The sequence below is a fragment of the Chinchilla lanigera genome, unplaced genomic scaffold (assembly GCF_000276665.1).
Source record: "Chinchilla lanigera isolate Chin_1 unplaced genomic scaffold, ChiLan1.0 scaffold00125, whole genome shotgun sequence".
NCBI lineage: Eukaryota > Metazoa > Chordata > Mammalia > Rodentia > Chinchillidae > Chinchilla > Chinchilla lanigera.
Window position 1 is genome coordinate 1,568,041 of NW_004955526.1, and position 15,725 is coordinate 1,583,765.

The window sequence follows — 15,725 nt, forward strand, 5'->3', positions numbered from 1 at the left end:
AGGAGGAACAGCTTAGAAGAGTCCCCAGGGAGGAACAGCTTAGAAGAGTTACTCTGCAGTTGTGATGGTTGCAAGGATTTGAGGATCACCAGCAGCAATTTATTGTACCTGAGAACAGAATATAGGTCTGCATTTTGAAAGTATACGGTATGTGGAAATTTACCTATTAAATGGAAGCCACTGTTTTCTTACATTTATTATTTCACATTGCAAAGTCAGTTATAGTTTCTATTGAGTTAAAAAACTTAATTATATCAATAATTTCTGCGCTTGAGAATTTATAAAAGATACATATTAACTCAATTTTGTAAGACTTTGCGCTTCCTTTCCCGTCCTAAAAATAGTTTCTCATGAAGTGAGAAACATTGCTCCATTTCCTGACCATGATTCCTGCTGGAAAATGAATTCAGTAGCACATACACATACAGTTTCAGTGCTATGGATGTTCTGAGAAAGTTTTATGCAGTATTTCTTTATCGAGAAGTAGAAATAGTGCAATGTCACCCCATGTAGGTGGTATCTAAATAATCAGGGAGTAGATTATTTTGATGCTCATTTATGCATTTATCCATCCATTCTCTATTCACTGGAGCATTCACCCAGTGTCAGATATTGAACTAGGATGAAGACACAAAGTGCAAAATGTATGCTGAATAATAAAAGAATGATCTGCTTATACAATCTGTAGGACTTTAGTTTTACATTTCCAGGAGAAACAAACAATAAATTCTAAGGAGTTATAGGAAGGGCATTCGCCTTTGTGTACCACAAGAACATGAAAATGGTGCAGAGTGAAGGCCTTGCTACAGCTTTAAGTAAAATGATCAAAACATTGTACAAGTGTAAAGCACTGGTCTATCATTTGAAAAGTGCCTATTATATAAGATTTTTATTATTATAATAATTCTTATAATACACAAAATATTTAAGTGAAAATATTACATTTTATTAAATAATTTATTTTGAAATAGTCATAAATTAACATTTTTAAATGCTGCAAATATGTACTAGTAAAACAATTTTAAAACCATGCAATTATAAGAAATAATATAGATAAATCTCAGGTGTTCAGTTTCTTCCTATGGTAGAGACTGTAATGTATAATATCACAACCAGGATATTAATATCTACACACCCAGGAAACAGGGTATTTCCACCAGCACAAGGGTATGACCTTTTGCCCCATTATAATCACCTTATCTGCCTCTGGTTTCATTTTCTCCTTTCTTCCTGGCAATCATCAAACTGTTCTCTATTTATATAATTTTTTCATTCTATGAACATCATCTAAATGGCATCACTCAAGACATGAACCTTTGGGATTATAGTTTTTCACTCAGCATAATTTTCAGCAGATTGATTGAATTTCTTACAGGTATCATTAGGTACTTTTTATTACTGAGTATATCCCATGTTGTAGATATATAATATTGCTTGACCTTTTGCATGAAGAGTAGATAGATTATTTTTACTTTAGGGCTTCCATAAATAAAGGTGTTACACACATTTTGTATTTTTTAAAATAAGAACATAGTTTATTTTTCAAATGTAATAAATGTCTGCAATGCAATTGCTTAGCTGAATGATAGCTTTGTGTTTGCTTCTTATAGCTTCTAGCTACATGTCCCCTCAAAGCATCATGTGCTCATGGGTGGTGCTTTCTGAGCTGGCTGTATCTAGGGCATCATGTGATACTAGGATTAAGGATGTGTGGTATTAAATTAGCCCACTGATTAGAATAAGCATATGTCTGGAAGGCACCACTCAAAAGGCTTGTAGCTGGGATGATAGAAAAGAGAAAGTCAGGCTGGCTGTTGCTTTTCACTGGTTGGCTGCCTTCTGCCTGCCATGCCCTGAGCTGTTCCTCTTATGTGAAGCGCCTCTCTCAGTCCACCTTATTTAGGAGCCAGCTATGAACTGAAATCTCTACAAGGTGTGAGTTGAAATTAACCTTTCCTCTTTTAACTACTGGGTGTCAGTTATTTTGTCCCAGTTATGAGAAAAGTAACTATGACAGATTTTGATACCAGAGAATTGTGGTCATTGCTGTGATGATATCTGGCCATGTGGTGCCGAAGCCTTTGGAGCTGCCTTGTGGAAAGAGTTTGGTTTTCTTTTTTTTTTCTTTTTCTTTTTCTCCGGTACCGGGAACCAAACTCACGACCTTGCGCTTGCCAGGCAGGCACTTTTGCCGCTGAGCTAAATCCCCATCCCCTAGCTAAATCCCCAGCCCCTTATGGAAAGAGTTTGGGAAGATTTGGAGGTGGCAGCTGAAGAAGTAGGCCTGGAACGCTCTAAACTGAATTCGAAGGAAGGTTCTGGTCACATCTCAGAAGACCAGAGTGTTCATAGAAATGCTGCACTAGTAAAAATCAGAATCAGAGGTTTCTATTGGGAAGAAGAGCTGCACTGGCTTCTGGATTCCAGACCATGTGTCTTATGATTTGGCAGAAAAGGTGTCTGGATTTTCCTCTTGTCCAGAGACTTTGCCTGAAACTAAGCATGACATATTAATTAATCTGGAAGAAAAAATTTCAATGCTGTCTAATATTGAGATGGTGGGATAGCTACTGTTTGGGACTTTTAGCCAGATCTATATTGAGAATCAAGAGCAAAGAGCCCAGCAGAATGATTTAAAACATTTTGAGTTAGCCAGAAAAGGAGCTCTGTTAAAGTTGAAAATTGCATAGAAAAAGCAGAGAAGTACTTGTTTGCTGAAAAGAAGGCAATAGAAAAGATATCATGAGAATATCACAAGAACCAGCATGACTCCCCCTTTGCAGCCTTAAAATTGTGAAGTTGAAAGACTTTGCTCTGGGAAGAGTACCCCAGAGCACTATGTTCCAGAGTGGCCATGGCCTACGAAAGTTGTTCCTTAGTATTTGATTCTTAGTGCACAGCAATCCAGGCTCAACCCATAGAGTCAAGAGAGAAGAAAGTCTGACTACTGCTCCAGCTAGTGGTAGAGTTTGACATCATCTATGTGGTACTGGTTTTAGGTGCATGCAGAATGCAAGAGTTGTGGAGGCAGGCAGACTTTGACCCAGATTTCAGAAGGCTTGGGAGGCCAGACAGTGTGCTTCTGATAGGGTAGTGTGTGAGGCTTTGATGTAGTCAAAGGTGCAGTGAAGCCCCTAGAAGGTTGGAGAAGCCAGCAGCGTGTATTGTCTGGGGAAAGTCACTAGGAGTAAGCTTACCTGGCCTAGGAGCGAAGCCATGGGATGTACAACCACAGGTGACATCATAGGGGTGGACACACACAAGCCCTTCAGAGTTCACATCCTGTTACCAATTGCACTGGATGACACATTTGAAACCACAGGACTTAGTGCTTTCCCTGATGAAATTTAGACTTTGTTCCATTCCTTTCTACTTCCTCATTTGTACCTTTAGAAATGGGAATGTTTACCTTGTGCCACTGTATATTGGAATTGTTTAACTCTGTTTTCATTTTTACAGGGCTCACAGCTAGGAATCTATAGCCCTCATCTTATTCTAAACTCAAATCAAAATGGATCAGAGGCCTAGATATCAAAACAGTCTGCTGGAAGATAACTTCACATGGGCCAGGCAAAGAATTGACGTTGGAGGTAAACCACCACTGGAAAACTATAGGAAGTAGGTGAATCTAGAGGTCTGAGTAAGGAATTCCTGGAAGCCTCACACTTAGGAGAATTTCCATGTTTTGATAGCATTTACCTTAGAACACCACTAGAATCGTAAGTGAAGATCTACGAGAAATTCCTAATGGTACTTAAAGAGGAAGGGAAGAGAAATGTTTGTGTAATATTTCCAGACCATCACTCCAACGGGTCGTTTCTTTAAAGATGATTCTGAGAGTCTAGTCACAGAATTCCAAAGAAAGGAATTCACTCCTTCCCAGTTATTCTTCCTGGTAAGGAGCTGCAGTAAGTAAGGTCTTCAAGAAGAAGTATTAAGAAGGTTCACTAAAGCATGTTGGCATATTACAAAACATTTCCCCTCCATGACACCTTGTTACACAGTACGTTTCCATTGTCCTAGTAGTAAATTGTAGATGCAATACCACCAAAGCATAGTTCTTGTCTGAGACAAACTGCTTAGGAAAGCCTGGTAATATAAAAGTCATAAACAAGGATAAGAGAGAAAAATAAAGCCTCTGACATCCTTAGCAACAGTAAACATTAAGAGAAGCTCAAATTCAAATAGACTTATGAAAATTATAACAATAGAAGTTATTTACTTAAGTGCCTATTGCTGTAAACAGCATATATTTTATTCAATAAGGCAAACAACGTTAAAAATAATTATATAAAGGAAAACTTTCTGCACATCAATGGAAATAAACAACAGAGTGAAAAGAGAACCTATAGTGGGTGAAAAAATTAGCTACCTAGTCCTCTGATGGAGAACTAATATCTAGAATATATATAGAACACAGAATATTAGACTCCACTGAAAAAAAGGCCAGTCAAAAAATTAGCAATTGAAATAAAATCTCACCAGTGAACTAATCCACTGATGAGTATCGGGCCCATCATCCAATCACCTCCCAAAGCTCCACTTATGAGTGCAAGAGGTTTTGGGGTTACAGGTGGATAAAAGAAAGGACAAGAAAAAATGCATCCTAAATATATAAAAGCAACCTCAAAAAAAAGACTCAGATATGAGATAGGTATTAAAATGAGAAAATTTTAAAATAATTACAATAATTATGATCAATATATTTTTTCTAATGAAAAAGAAGACAGAAGAATAGTAAGGTAATATAAACTTAAAGATGAAAAAAATTAAGAATGGGAAGAGGACCAAGAGAAGGAGGGAACAGGGGAAAAAGGAATGTAAAAAGAATTAAAATACATTATATACATGTGCAAACTCCCGGTGATGAAGGAAATCACTAAGTACTACAAGCGTGAACTAATACAATTTTGTTTTAAAAAGTAAAATAAAATAATTTTTAATGCTGCTACAAAAAAGAATGATGGGATAAGTGTGTTCAAACTAAAAGAATAGTTTTAGAATTCTGAAAGAAGATTAAAGACAAAGGTTCTTTCATTGTAGTAAATTTTTTATTTAAACACTAAAAAATAAGCAAAGAGTATAGGAGACATGAGTATGTGTTGAATGAGCTCATCAGTTAATGAGACAGAGCTGAGAATGATCGAGGAGGATGCAAGTAGGTCCGTGGAACTATCTCATACTGAACGTAAGAAGAAAAAGACATAGAGCATCGAAAACTATGAAATAACGTCAAGATACAATGTATAGAGAAAGAAAGAAAAGTAAGCCAAAGACCAAAACAAATTTCAAAGAAGTCCTTCTCCTCTTTCAGAGGAAAGAAATATCTTATACACAAAGGCAAAGGAAAGAACTAGGGTGGGCTTTTTATCAGAAAATTTGAGAAAGAAAGCGTAGAGTCAAATATTTAAATTGTCAAAGAAAATAACCCAAACTCACAATTCTTTACCTAGAAAAACTTCCCTTACTGAAGGAAGATGAAATCATTTTACTGAAAAAGAAGCACTAAGAGTGTTTATTGTCAGCAGATCTGCCCTACAAAGAATGTTAAAAGACCTTTCTATAGGTTAGAAACTTGGATTTACATAAAAAGTACTGGTGAAGAATATATTCTTTGTATTTCTTAATGTATCAAAATATTATTTATTTTGAAATCACAATTATACAACATTCTGGGAAAGGTAAAACTAACGAGAAGATAACAAGATCAGTGGTTGTCCAGGTGTAAAGCAACGAGGGTAGGGTTTCTAAGTGAAGCATATTGGTAGGATATTTTTGAAAGTGAAACTTTTCTGTATATCACTATAATCATAAATATGAAACATGAAACATTTATCAAGACACATAAAACTCTATAGCATAATCAATAAACCTTAATGTAAATAAATTTAGAGAATCATTTGTATGATTGAGAGATCATAGGAGAGAAAGCAACATATGATTAAAGAAAACTATACAACATGTACATGAAAAGCAGTTGCTAAAAGAAATGGAAAGTTATGCTGGTAAAGGAAGTAACTGGGGAATGAAAGAACTTGTAAGACAAGTGAACTGTGTAGAAACACTATGTTCCAGAAGACATAGTAGTGAGCCATGTGGATGTGCTAAGAATTCTAAACTGCTGTGCATAAGTTCCGGAACTGATCAGTTAGGAAATAGGTAGCAGATAAGAGGTGCCAGACCTCTCACTGTTGATTTGTGGATTTACAGAGAAGCAAAAGGGCAAAGCTAAGGTGATCCATGTGGTGATTCATTAGTACTGGAGACATCAAAGTTGTCTCACATTTAGCTTAATATAGAAAGGGATGCACATGGAAATATTTATAGATATGTGTTCATATACACACATATATTTTCTTGTTCTGTCAACAGATAGGTCCCGGAATGACACCACCTCAATAACAAGAAGTTCTCTCAGTGTATAGACTTTGAATTCTAACAACACTTTTCTGTAAAAGGAAGCAAGTTTCCTTAGTGAAATAACTATGTCTAGGACTTTTATTTTGATTGCACAATTATTCTTGTTCTTTTCTCTTGGTGTCTCCATTCTGCCTTGAGTTTATCCACTGAATTTTACAGTTTTGCTTTTAGCTTCATATTATTTGATTTTTTATTTAAAATTTCCCATTTTGGGGTCTGGGGATTTAGCTAAGCAACACAGAGCCTGCCTGGCAAGCACGAGGTTGTGAGCTCGATTCCCGGTACCAGAAGAAAACCAAAAAAATAAAATAAAATAAAATAAAATTTCCCATTTTTTTCTTGGAATCTTTTATTTCTTTGCTGAGATTTTCCATTTCTATGGTATGATTTTTCTATTTTTTTAAGTGAGCCTAAAATGGCTGGTGAAAAAATATTTATTATGACAGATAATTCTCACATTTATGTCTTTTCTGTGTTGGCATCTGTGAATTGATGGTCTTTTTCATTCAATTTAAGATTTACCTGGCTTTTGATATAATATGTGTCAGACTGAGATTTTGAGGTCTTAGTACATGTAGGTTTTGTGAGTACCAGGGGTTATTTATAATGTTTGAGCTGGTTTCCTCCAACATTGCTGCAGCAGAGAAAGGAAAAGGGACCACTGCATTCTGTTAAATGGGGGTGGAAACATGAGTCCACATTTAATTTGGTTGACCCTTTAAGGAAGTGAAGGGCTTTTTATTACTGTTGGGTAGGGGTGCAATGTTTGGCTCTCCTTTAGAATTCTGCTGATAAAATCTTCACTGATAGCAGGAAGAATATTTCATTACCCCTGCTCAGGTGGCCTTCATTCCATTATAGGAGAAAGGAGACAGGATGGACCAGCCTTTCTCTGGTTGTTGGTGGTAAAATACTGACTCTCCTTAGATCTTCTCTGACACTTCCAGAAGATAGGGCTTCTTGCTACTTCCGGGTGCAGAAGAAAGACCTGGGTCCCTATATGGTCCCATCTGGTACTGTATATTGGGTGTGTATGTATCCTTTATGGTTGTTGAGATGGGAAGTGCTGGCTCTCTACTCTGTCGTATTAGCCACATGCAGAGCAGAGGCACAAGCATGTCTCCTAATAGTCTGGCAACATGGAAATCCAGGCTCTTAGCTAAACTAGGATGGACAAGGATGGAACCAAAGATTTTGTTTGATTGAGGTGTTTGTGTGTGTGTGTGTGTGTGTGTGTGTGTGTAGGACAGTAGTTACTGATCTTTTCTCTTTCTTGTTGAGGTTCTCTTTTCCTTTTCCCCCTTCAGAGATAGAACATACTATAGGAATACTCTAGTCTTACATTCACAACAGACAGGATACCTTGTGAGTCTTGGAGATGGCAAGATCATCTTGTTCTCACCATATTTCCTTCTTTTTTCGTCTTTTTGATATAGCGTTTTACTATGCAGTTCAAGGTGACCTTGAACTCACACTGTAGCCCAGGCTTGCTTCAAATTGTAGCCATCCTCCTGCCTCAGATTTGCGAGTTCTGGGATTACAGGTGTGTGCCACCATACCCAGCTAAACATCATCTTTCTTTAACATCCTGATATGAGCCTAAAACACGCTCTTTGCCTTAAAATACTTCACTGATTTCTGGCATGAGTCCAACAAGCATGTACTAAAATTCCTTTAGAGTAACTGAGGGAAACCCTATGATCATTTTTATTAGCATGGCTGTTTTGACCTCACTGGTGGACTTTGGCATCTATGATAATTTTTAATATCCCCATAAAAGTTCAAAAACTCCCGTTTCCATTGTGAAAGTGGAGACTCACATTTGACTGAAAAGAAGCCCAGTTAAATATTGCCTCTGACCACACTCCTAATTCTGAAGGACATAAGAGAAGCCAACCCTGACTCACTGTTGTTACCATTTCTGGCCTCTGTGTGTACCCCATTTTTAAGGATGCACTTTCATTACTGACAGCTACAGTTTCTGGGCACTGCCTGCTTTGAAATCTCCCAGTGCACCTTACCCATAAACTTGAAACAGACAGGGCCTATTCTGACTCAGATTCATTCTGGAGGGGTCTTATTGGTCTGCTGTCACGCTATGGAGTGTACTTCCCCTTTAGTAATCTCTTCCTTTCTTACTATATCTGTGTGTCAATTCTTTATTAAGGATATAAAGAGTCCAGATATTGGGTGACACAAAGACATCTGTAGGTAACGGTTACATGGTTACAGAATGAAGACTTCTATGGGAATGTTTCCCATTACTGTGCATTAGTGTCTCTGTCAGCACCTTTTGGGGCTCCAAGTCGTTGCTTTAGTCACTTACTTGTGGCTGCTGCTTAATATCCAGCAAACACATTTCAAGATAGGAGTGATTTATTTTGGCTGAGAGATGCAATGGATTTAGTACATTCTCTGGCAGCTCCAAGTAAAAAATATCATAGTGACAAGAAGCCAGAGAGGGAGGAGCAAGGGATAGGAATACAACCTTCCAAGTATGCCCCCAGTGATTCACTCCTTTGACCATCTTCCACCTTTGAACATGAAACTTTTGGGGAGACATTTTAGATCTAAATTCTAATATTCCAACCCTTGCCCTTGACAGCCTCATGTCTATGTCATTATGCAAAAAGCATTTTACTCCATTTCTAAGAGTCTTCACATATCCAGCATTGCTGAAAAGTCTAAGACCTAAGTCTTCTCTGAGATTCAAGGCAATTTCTTAGCTTGGAACCCCTGTAACAAACAAAAAGAATATTAAACATCTGTAACACATAACGACAGGGTAACCATTCCCACTTCAACAAGGAAGAATTGAGGAATTGACATAAATTGGACAAAAGCATGACTGAAATCAAGCTGTGCAAACATTAAATATTGTAACCATATATCTAGCATGCAGGGCAGGTTACAGAATGAGATGTAAGCTCTAGAAGTCTTAAATAACTACACTGCTGTGACCTTGCCAGTTGCAGCCCACCTGGCTTCTCCTTCTGGCTGGCTCTGTTCATTTCTTGCAACTTTTCTCAGCAGGCATTCTGCATTTCTATTATCTCCTACTTCTTGGGATCTCCACTGCACTTTGAGCTTTACTTACACAGCTTTATATATTGCCCACTCATGAGCTGCTGGCAGGGCATGTAACTCTGTCATTCCTTTTTGACTAGCCTCCCAAGCCTTCTGAAGTTGGTGTAGAAAAATCTATGACCCCATAATTCTTACCTCCTGCACACGTGAAAAACCAATACCCCATGTAAGTGCCAAGGTCAGCTGAAAATTTAATGCTAATCATTTCAGCAACTATGCTTTTCTGAGCCCCAACTTTTTACAAGCTTCCTTTCTGGTGAGACTGAAAGCTTTAAAATCATTCAGGTCTACCATTTGCTCCTGATTCTCATTGTAAATCTAGCTAAGAGCAAAAAGCAGTATTCATGACATAGCTTGAGAGTTTGCCTGCCTTGAAATTTCCTCTGCCAGATTAATCTGTGTATTGAATCTCAGTTTTCTACAAAATGTTGGTACATAGACAAAATGTAGGACAGATTTTCTGCCAGAGAATAATAACACACATGGTCTTGAGTTCAACTGCCAGTATTGTCCTTATTCCCAACTGAGACCATCTAAGCCTAAAATTTACTATCTGCATTTCTATCAGTATTCTGATCTTCTGAACTTTGACCAGAATCTTCCAACAAGTACAGCTCACAGAATTCTAGGATTTCTCTCTCTGGCATCTCAGAACCTTTCTGAACACTTACTAATCATTCCAAAAGCTTTGGAGCTACACATTCAGATTTAATGACCCCACTCCTGGTACTAATTTTTTCTATGAATCAGTTTCCTGTTGCTAAGACTTGATAACCAATACTCACAACTTAAAGAAGGTGAGGCTTGTTTTGACTCACAGTTTCAGTGGACTTAGTCAACAGTTGGAACACTCGAAGACAGAAACAGCATGGCAGAATCTGATGATGGAGAAAAGCTGTTCACTGCATGGTGGATAGAAAGCAGAGAAAAAAAAAGAAGATCCAGGAAGAAGTACAAACTTCCAAATACAATACAATTACTCACTCTTTTTAAGAAAAGACTAACCTTCTAACATGACAATATTCAGGGATATTTTATTCCTAAGCCATAACATACATGAAACAAAAAAGAAAAAAAAATTATTCCAAGAAACTCAATACCATGTTGTTATTTGGATTGTGACTTCTTTAGCTATTCTGTCTTATTATCACCATCATTCAGTTTCTTGCATTTGGTATGTGTATACTACCCAGGGATACTAGTTTTATTTAGTTGGAGGATCAACAAAAGTATGTCTAGCTCATCCCTGCAGAAGGCAAGGTGTCCAACCAACGATTTTTAAGAGTGGCTATTTTAAGATACATAATTACATTTAATATTTACTTTAAAAATCAATTAAGTGAGTTATAAGTTATAAAGAATTGTTAATATAAATACTAATATATTTGGACACGGTAGTATAATGTAAATACAAACAATTATTTTCTTGATAGAGAATTTTTATGCTTATGTGAAATTAGCAGAAACCTAGGAAACTTACTTACATTAAAGCACTTTTTTAAGAAGAGAAAACCAATTGCTTAGGGAATCTCTCCTCATATAATTGTAATAATGGTGACATACTGGAGAAAAAACGTTGAGATAATTGAATTTTCTGTAGAAATTCACTAAAATTCCAATCAGAAAATTCTATAAAAATTTAAATAACTGAAATATACTTGTGGATATTATTAAGTTCTATATCCAAGAGAAACAATATGGTGAAATAAAATCAACAGATTCTAAGAAAAAACAACTTTAAGAAAAGAAAATCTACAAAAGGGGTGGCAACCTTCTTCTATGAATGGCCACAGAGCAAATATTTTGGCTTCTGTTTCATCTGATTCCAAGTGTTCGATTATCTCATTACATCTGGAAACCAGCCATAAAGCATGAACAACTGCAGATAAATATTTATGAGCACTGGAAACCAAATTTCATATATTTTTGTGTGGAATGAAATATTTTACTTTTGATTTCTCCTTTAATTGTTTAAAAATATCAAAACCATGCCAAGCTTGCAGAATCTGGAATAATGGGCAGCACTAGATTTTGCATACAGACCCGTGTTTGATTTGTGTGGTGCAGAGTTTCCAAATCTTCAAATCAGAAAATGAGTACATATCCTATGTTATTGGAATTTTCTGCAGTATTCCAATTAATAATGAATGACATGGAATGATTCTTCTTAATGAAATTTGCATATTAACTTCTAAGTAAAGCCACACAATTTCTTTTTTATACATGTGAAATTCCCTTGGAATTTTTTTTATATTTAATAGCACAGAGTTAAAAGCAAAATCTCAAACTCTTTTTTTGTTTGTTTGTTTTTTTTGTTTTGTTTTGTTTTGTTTTGTTTTTCTCCGGTACCGGGAACCGAACTCATGACCTTGCGCTTGCCAGGCAGGCGCTTTGCCACTGAGCTAAATCCCCAGCCCCTCAAAATCTCAAACTCTTAACCAACTGACTCACAAAAATATTTGTATGAATAATCAACATAATATGGTGAATAATTTCTCTTGTTTAGATTTATGCATAAGCAAAGTCATTTAAAGAAAAATGCATTTCAGAGATAGCTAACAAGTTTGCAGGTTCAAATTTACTGTTATGAGCTACTACCCTGAAAATGGGACTGGAGTTTATTCACTATGGATTTTGCAATCTTGGCAGAATTTGCTTATTTATTGGGAGTCCACATCAATGGAAGTTTAATCTTTAAATATTTCAAAAATGATAACATATATAAGTAAATGAAAGTATCTTGCCCAGAACTAAAACAGAAAGAAATAATATATTTATTAAATAACCACTGAACAGTAACAACACTCTCCTGAAAAATGAAAGACATGGTGAGAACCAGTTAGCATAGTATCAACTTGCAAATAAATTATTATAATTTTCTCAAAAATTTTATGCCAAACTTTGAATTTTAGGTCACATTGTATTCATGTTTAATTTAATAAAAAATAAAACCCTTATTCTTTTTATTATTAGAATAAAAATATATTTCAGAAAGCAGCATGACATGTTTTACCTTTGGCTCCCTGTACCTGTTGCCACAGCAAAAAGTAATGCAATCATATGCATATCATTACCATAAAAATCCAATCAGAATCTTAGAATTACTGTAAAATTAATTTATCTGTTCATATTATTAAAACTCAAAACCTTTTATTTTTTTATATATTTGATAAAACATGTAACATTTATTGGCCAGCTGTTTACATTTCAAAAATTTATCAAAATGTAAGAATAGATTTTTAAAGAGAAAATCATGTCTCTATATGAATTATATACAATAATTAGATATAGATCACTAAATATCCATGTACTTTCAATTTAAATATTTTTATAAATGTTTTTCTACTTTAAAACAATAGGTTTAAACTTACTGGTTTCTTTTGGAAAAATCCTAAATAAACATGTTTTGAGTTTTAAGTATATAAAGTTTAATTACATACTGTTTTATAAACCTGGTATATCACCTGTCAAAATCTAGAATCATTTGATTTAAAGAAACATTATGATGAACTATCTTAATTAGTATTTCCCAAAGAAATGGTCCTTTATATCTATAAAATTTTTTGCAATTCTTAATCATACTTTCAAAATATATATAAAGTGTAGATCATCCTATTAACATCAGAGGTTAAATTCTATGTTGGTATCTAACAGGACGAAACTTTCTTCCTAATACAAGTCCTGACTCTGAGTTTTAACAGATTTTCCTTATGGCTTCTATTTTGCATAACTATATGATATTAAAATCATGAATTACATTGCATTGCATGATTTGAATGGTCTACTAATGATTAGAAGAGCTCATAATGCATAGATTCACAGCAATTTCAAATTTAATGAACTAACAGTGTTCTATAACTCCACAAGCACTCTGTATACTATGTTCATTTTAACTAAATGTGAGAATTTTGATTTTGAATTTAATGCATAAGTCAGATTGTAACTCAACTCTGGAAACATTGCAAAGTTACAGAATTTGCAACATTCACCATTGCTACCTAGGGAAAGAGCCACATTTGAGGTGTCCAAAAAGGATCCACTGAGAAAGAATGTATTCTGGAGATGGGAGGGGCTTTCATATCGAAACAGAAAATTAATAAGAAAAATAATGTCCATATACATCAAAATAAGTAAATGTACAACTGAAAAAGGTAATCAGTTCTGCCAAAGTGGGCCCTCCACTCCCCACATCTCTGGGAAGCAGCCACGTTGATAACGAGGCAAAAGGTCTGAGGGGCCAGTCTAACTCTGCAGAGATGAGATTTCTGGAACAGAGTTTACATTGACACCCCTTCCACACACACACATTTCTCCATTCTCAACTGTAGTGTATACTGTGTACAGGGTAATCCCTCTGCCCACCAGACTCAGACCAGAGAGAGGACACTCATGTAAAAGGTATCTTAGCTGAAGTCTGGCAGCCTATAAACTTTCCTGACCATCCCACTGCCTGATTGACTGGCATGTGCATGCACTTGCCTAAAAGAGGCTGCTTGCCCTGAGTTCCCACAGAGTCACAGACAAATATACCAAGATCACCCAGCACAAGCTCTGGTGACCTGCCCTTCAGATGTGTCATAGTCAGTATATCTGCACTGCACAGCACTACTCCTGTATGTCTGTTATACCACTGGATCGTAGGCACCAGCCCTGATAACAGATCCAGTCAGTTCTATTACTGCCTTGCCTACCAGAGCACAGGCCCGGTCACCACAGCACACGTCCATATGTTTCTAGGGCGGTCCCCTATAAACACAAGATTCATGGCTCTGTGACACAGCAGTTAAGAAGGAATTACAGGTGTTGCCTGCCCTTGCAGAATCCCCACCAGTGCTCACCAAGGATGAAGGAAGCCTACTTACGTCTGGGCAGAGTGGCAGAGACTGTGGACTCCAGAGGATGGGTACATGTGCACTGAGGAAGATACAGACTGCTGCTTGAGAGCAGAGAGCTAAGTGCTTACAAGTTAGTCACTGCCATCTGCAGCATCCCACCCACAGTGTAAAAGCAATTACAGACCCTTGAGGACACCCACCAGAACTCATGCACAAACATGCTGCCTACTCAGTTGTCCCACACTTACTGGTGAACCTGCCTGCCAAGTCCACCTTCACCCTGGGGAGTGGGGTGGACAGTTCACAGTCCAAGAATGGGCTCACTGTCAACTCTGCCTGCATGGATATGGAAAGGTCAGAAGTGATATTGAATGGCTGCACATAGTAAGACCAGTCAATTCAAGCATGCAGTGTTGTGAAAACCCAGGCTTTCTGTCACAGAGTTTATGTGGGAATCACATATGCATTCTCTTGCTTGAGTATTTAAAATGAGTTCCCTTTGGATATCTTCTGTGCTTTGATTTTTGTTTTGTTATATTTTGTTAGTTTTGTTTTCTTACTGTTTTGCTTAGTTTTTAAATTTTTCTTCTATTTTCTTTGATTGGAGCCTATGTTCTCTGCCTCTTCTCATCTCTGTACCTAATTTCTTCCTCTAAGCTTCTGTAGTGCTACTATTATCTGTCTCAATTAGTTTTCTCATTGCTGAGACAAACTATCCAACACCTAAAGTTAAAGGAAAGGTTTATTGTAGCTCACAGTATATAGAAGTTTCCGTTCATAATTGGTTGGCTGCAAGGCAGGGTAGCATGGCAGCAGGGCATTAGAGGAGAAAAAAAGAAACAGTTCATGCTATAGAAGGCAGAAATCAGGGGGCAACAAGAGCAGCAAGCGATGACACCAGTCCTCTTTCTGTTGTTTATATTTTATCCAGGGTGGATAACACTGACACTCAGAGTAAAGTGCCCTTCATCCTGACATTGCACCATGAATCCTTAAAATTCCCAAGATGGATATGCAGAAAGCAAATAAAAAATTGGAAGTGCTACATATTAGCCCTGAGAGAATCTTGAATTCTGTGAGAGGGCTTTGATCCACCTGGAACCCTAAAATCATTCCATTTGCCTCTTTTATTTAGCCTTCACCCTATGCTTGTTTGAGAGATTGTGGACCTGGTCAGCCTGCAGTAAGTAAGGGATAATATTAACCCGATAGTGGTTACCACGGGGTATCGTCTGCCGCACTGGTGAACACGCATACTATGGAGGGCCATGCCATGGTCACGACAGCCACAGCTGGTTATTGTGCAGGTACCATTTTCTGCACAGATATCTTCTATCCTCTTAATCTTCACCTCCTGGGACCAATCAATGAGCTAAATGCTGG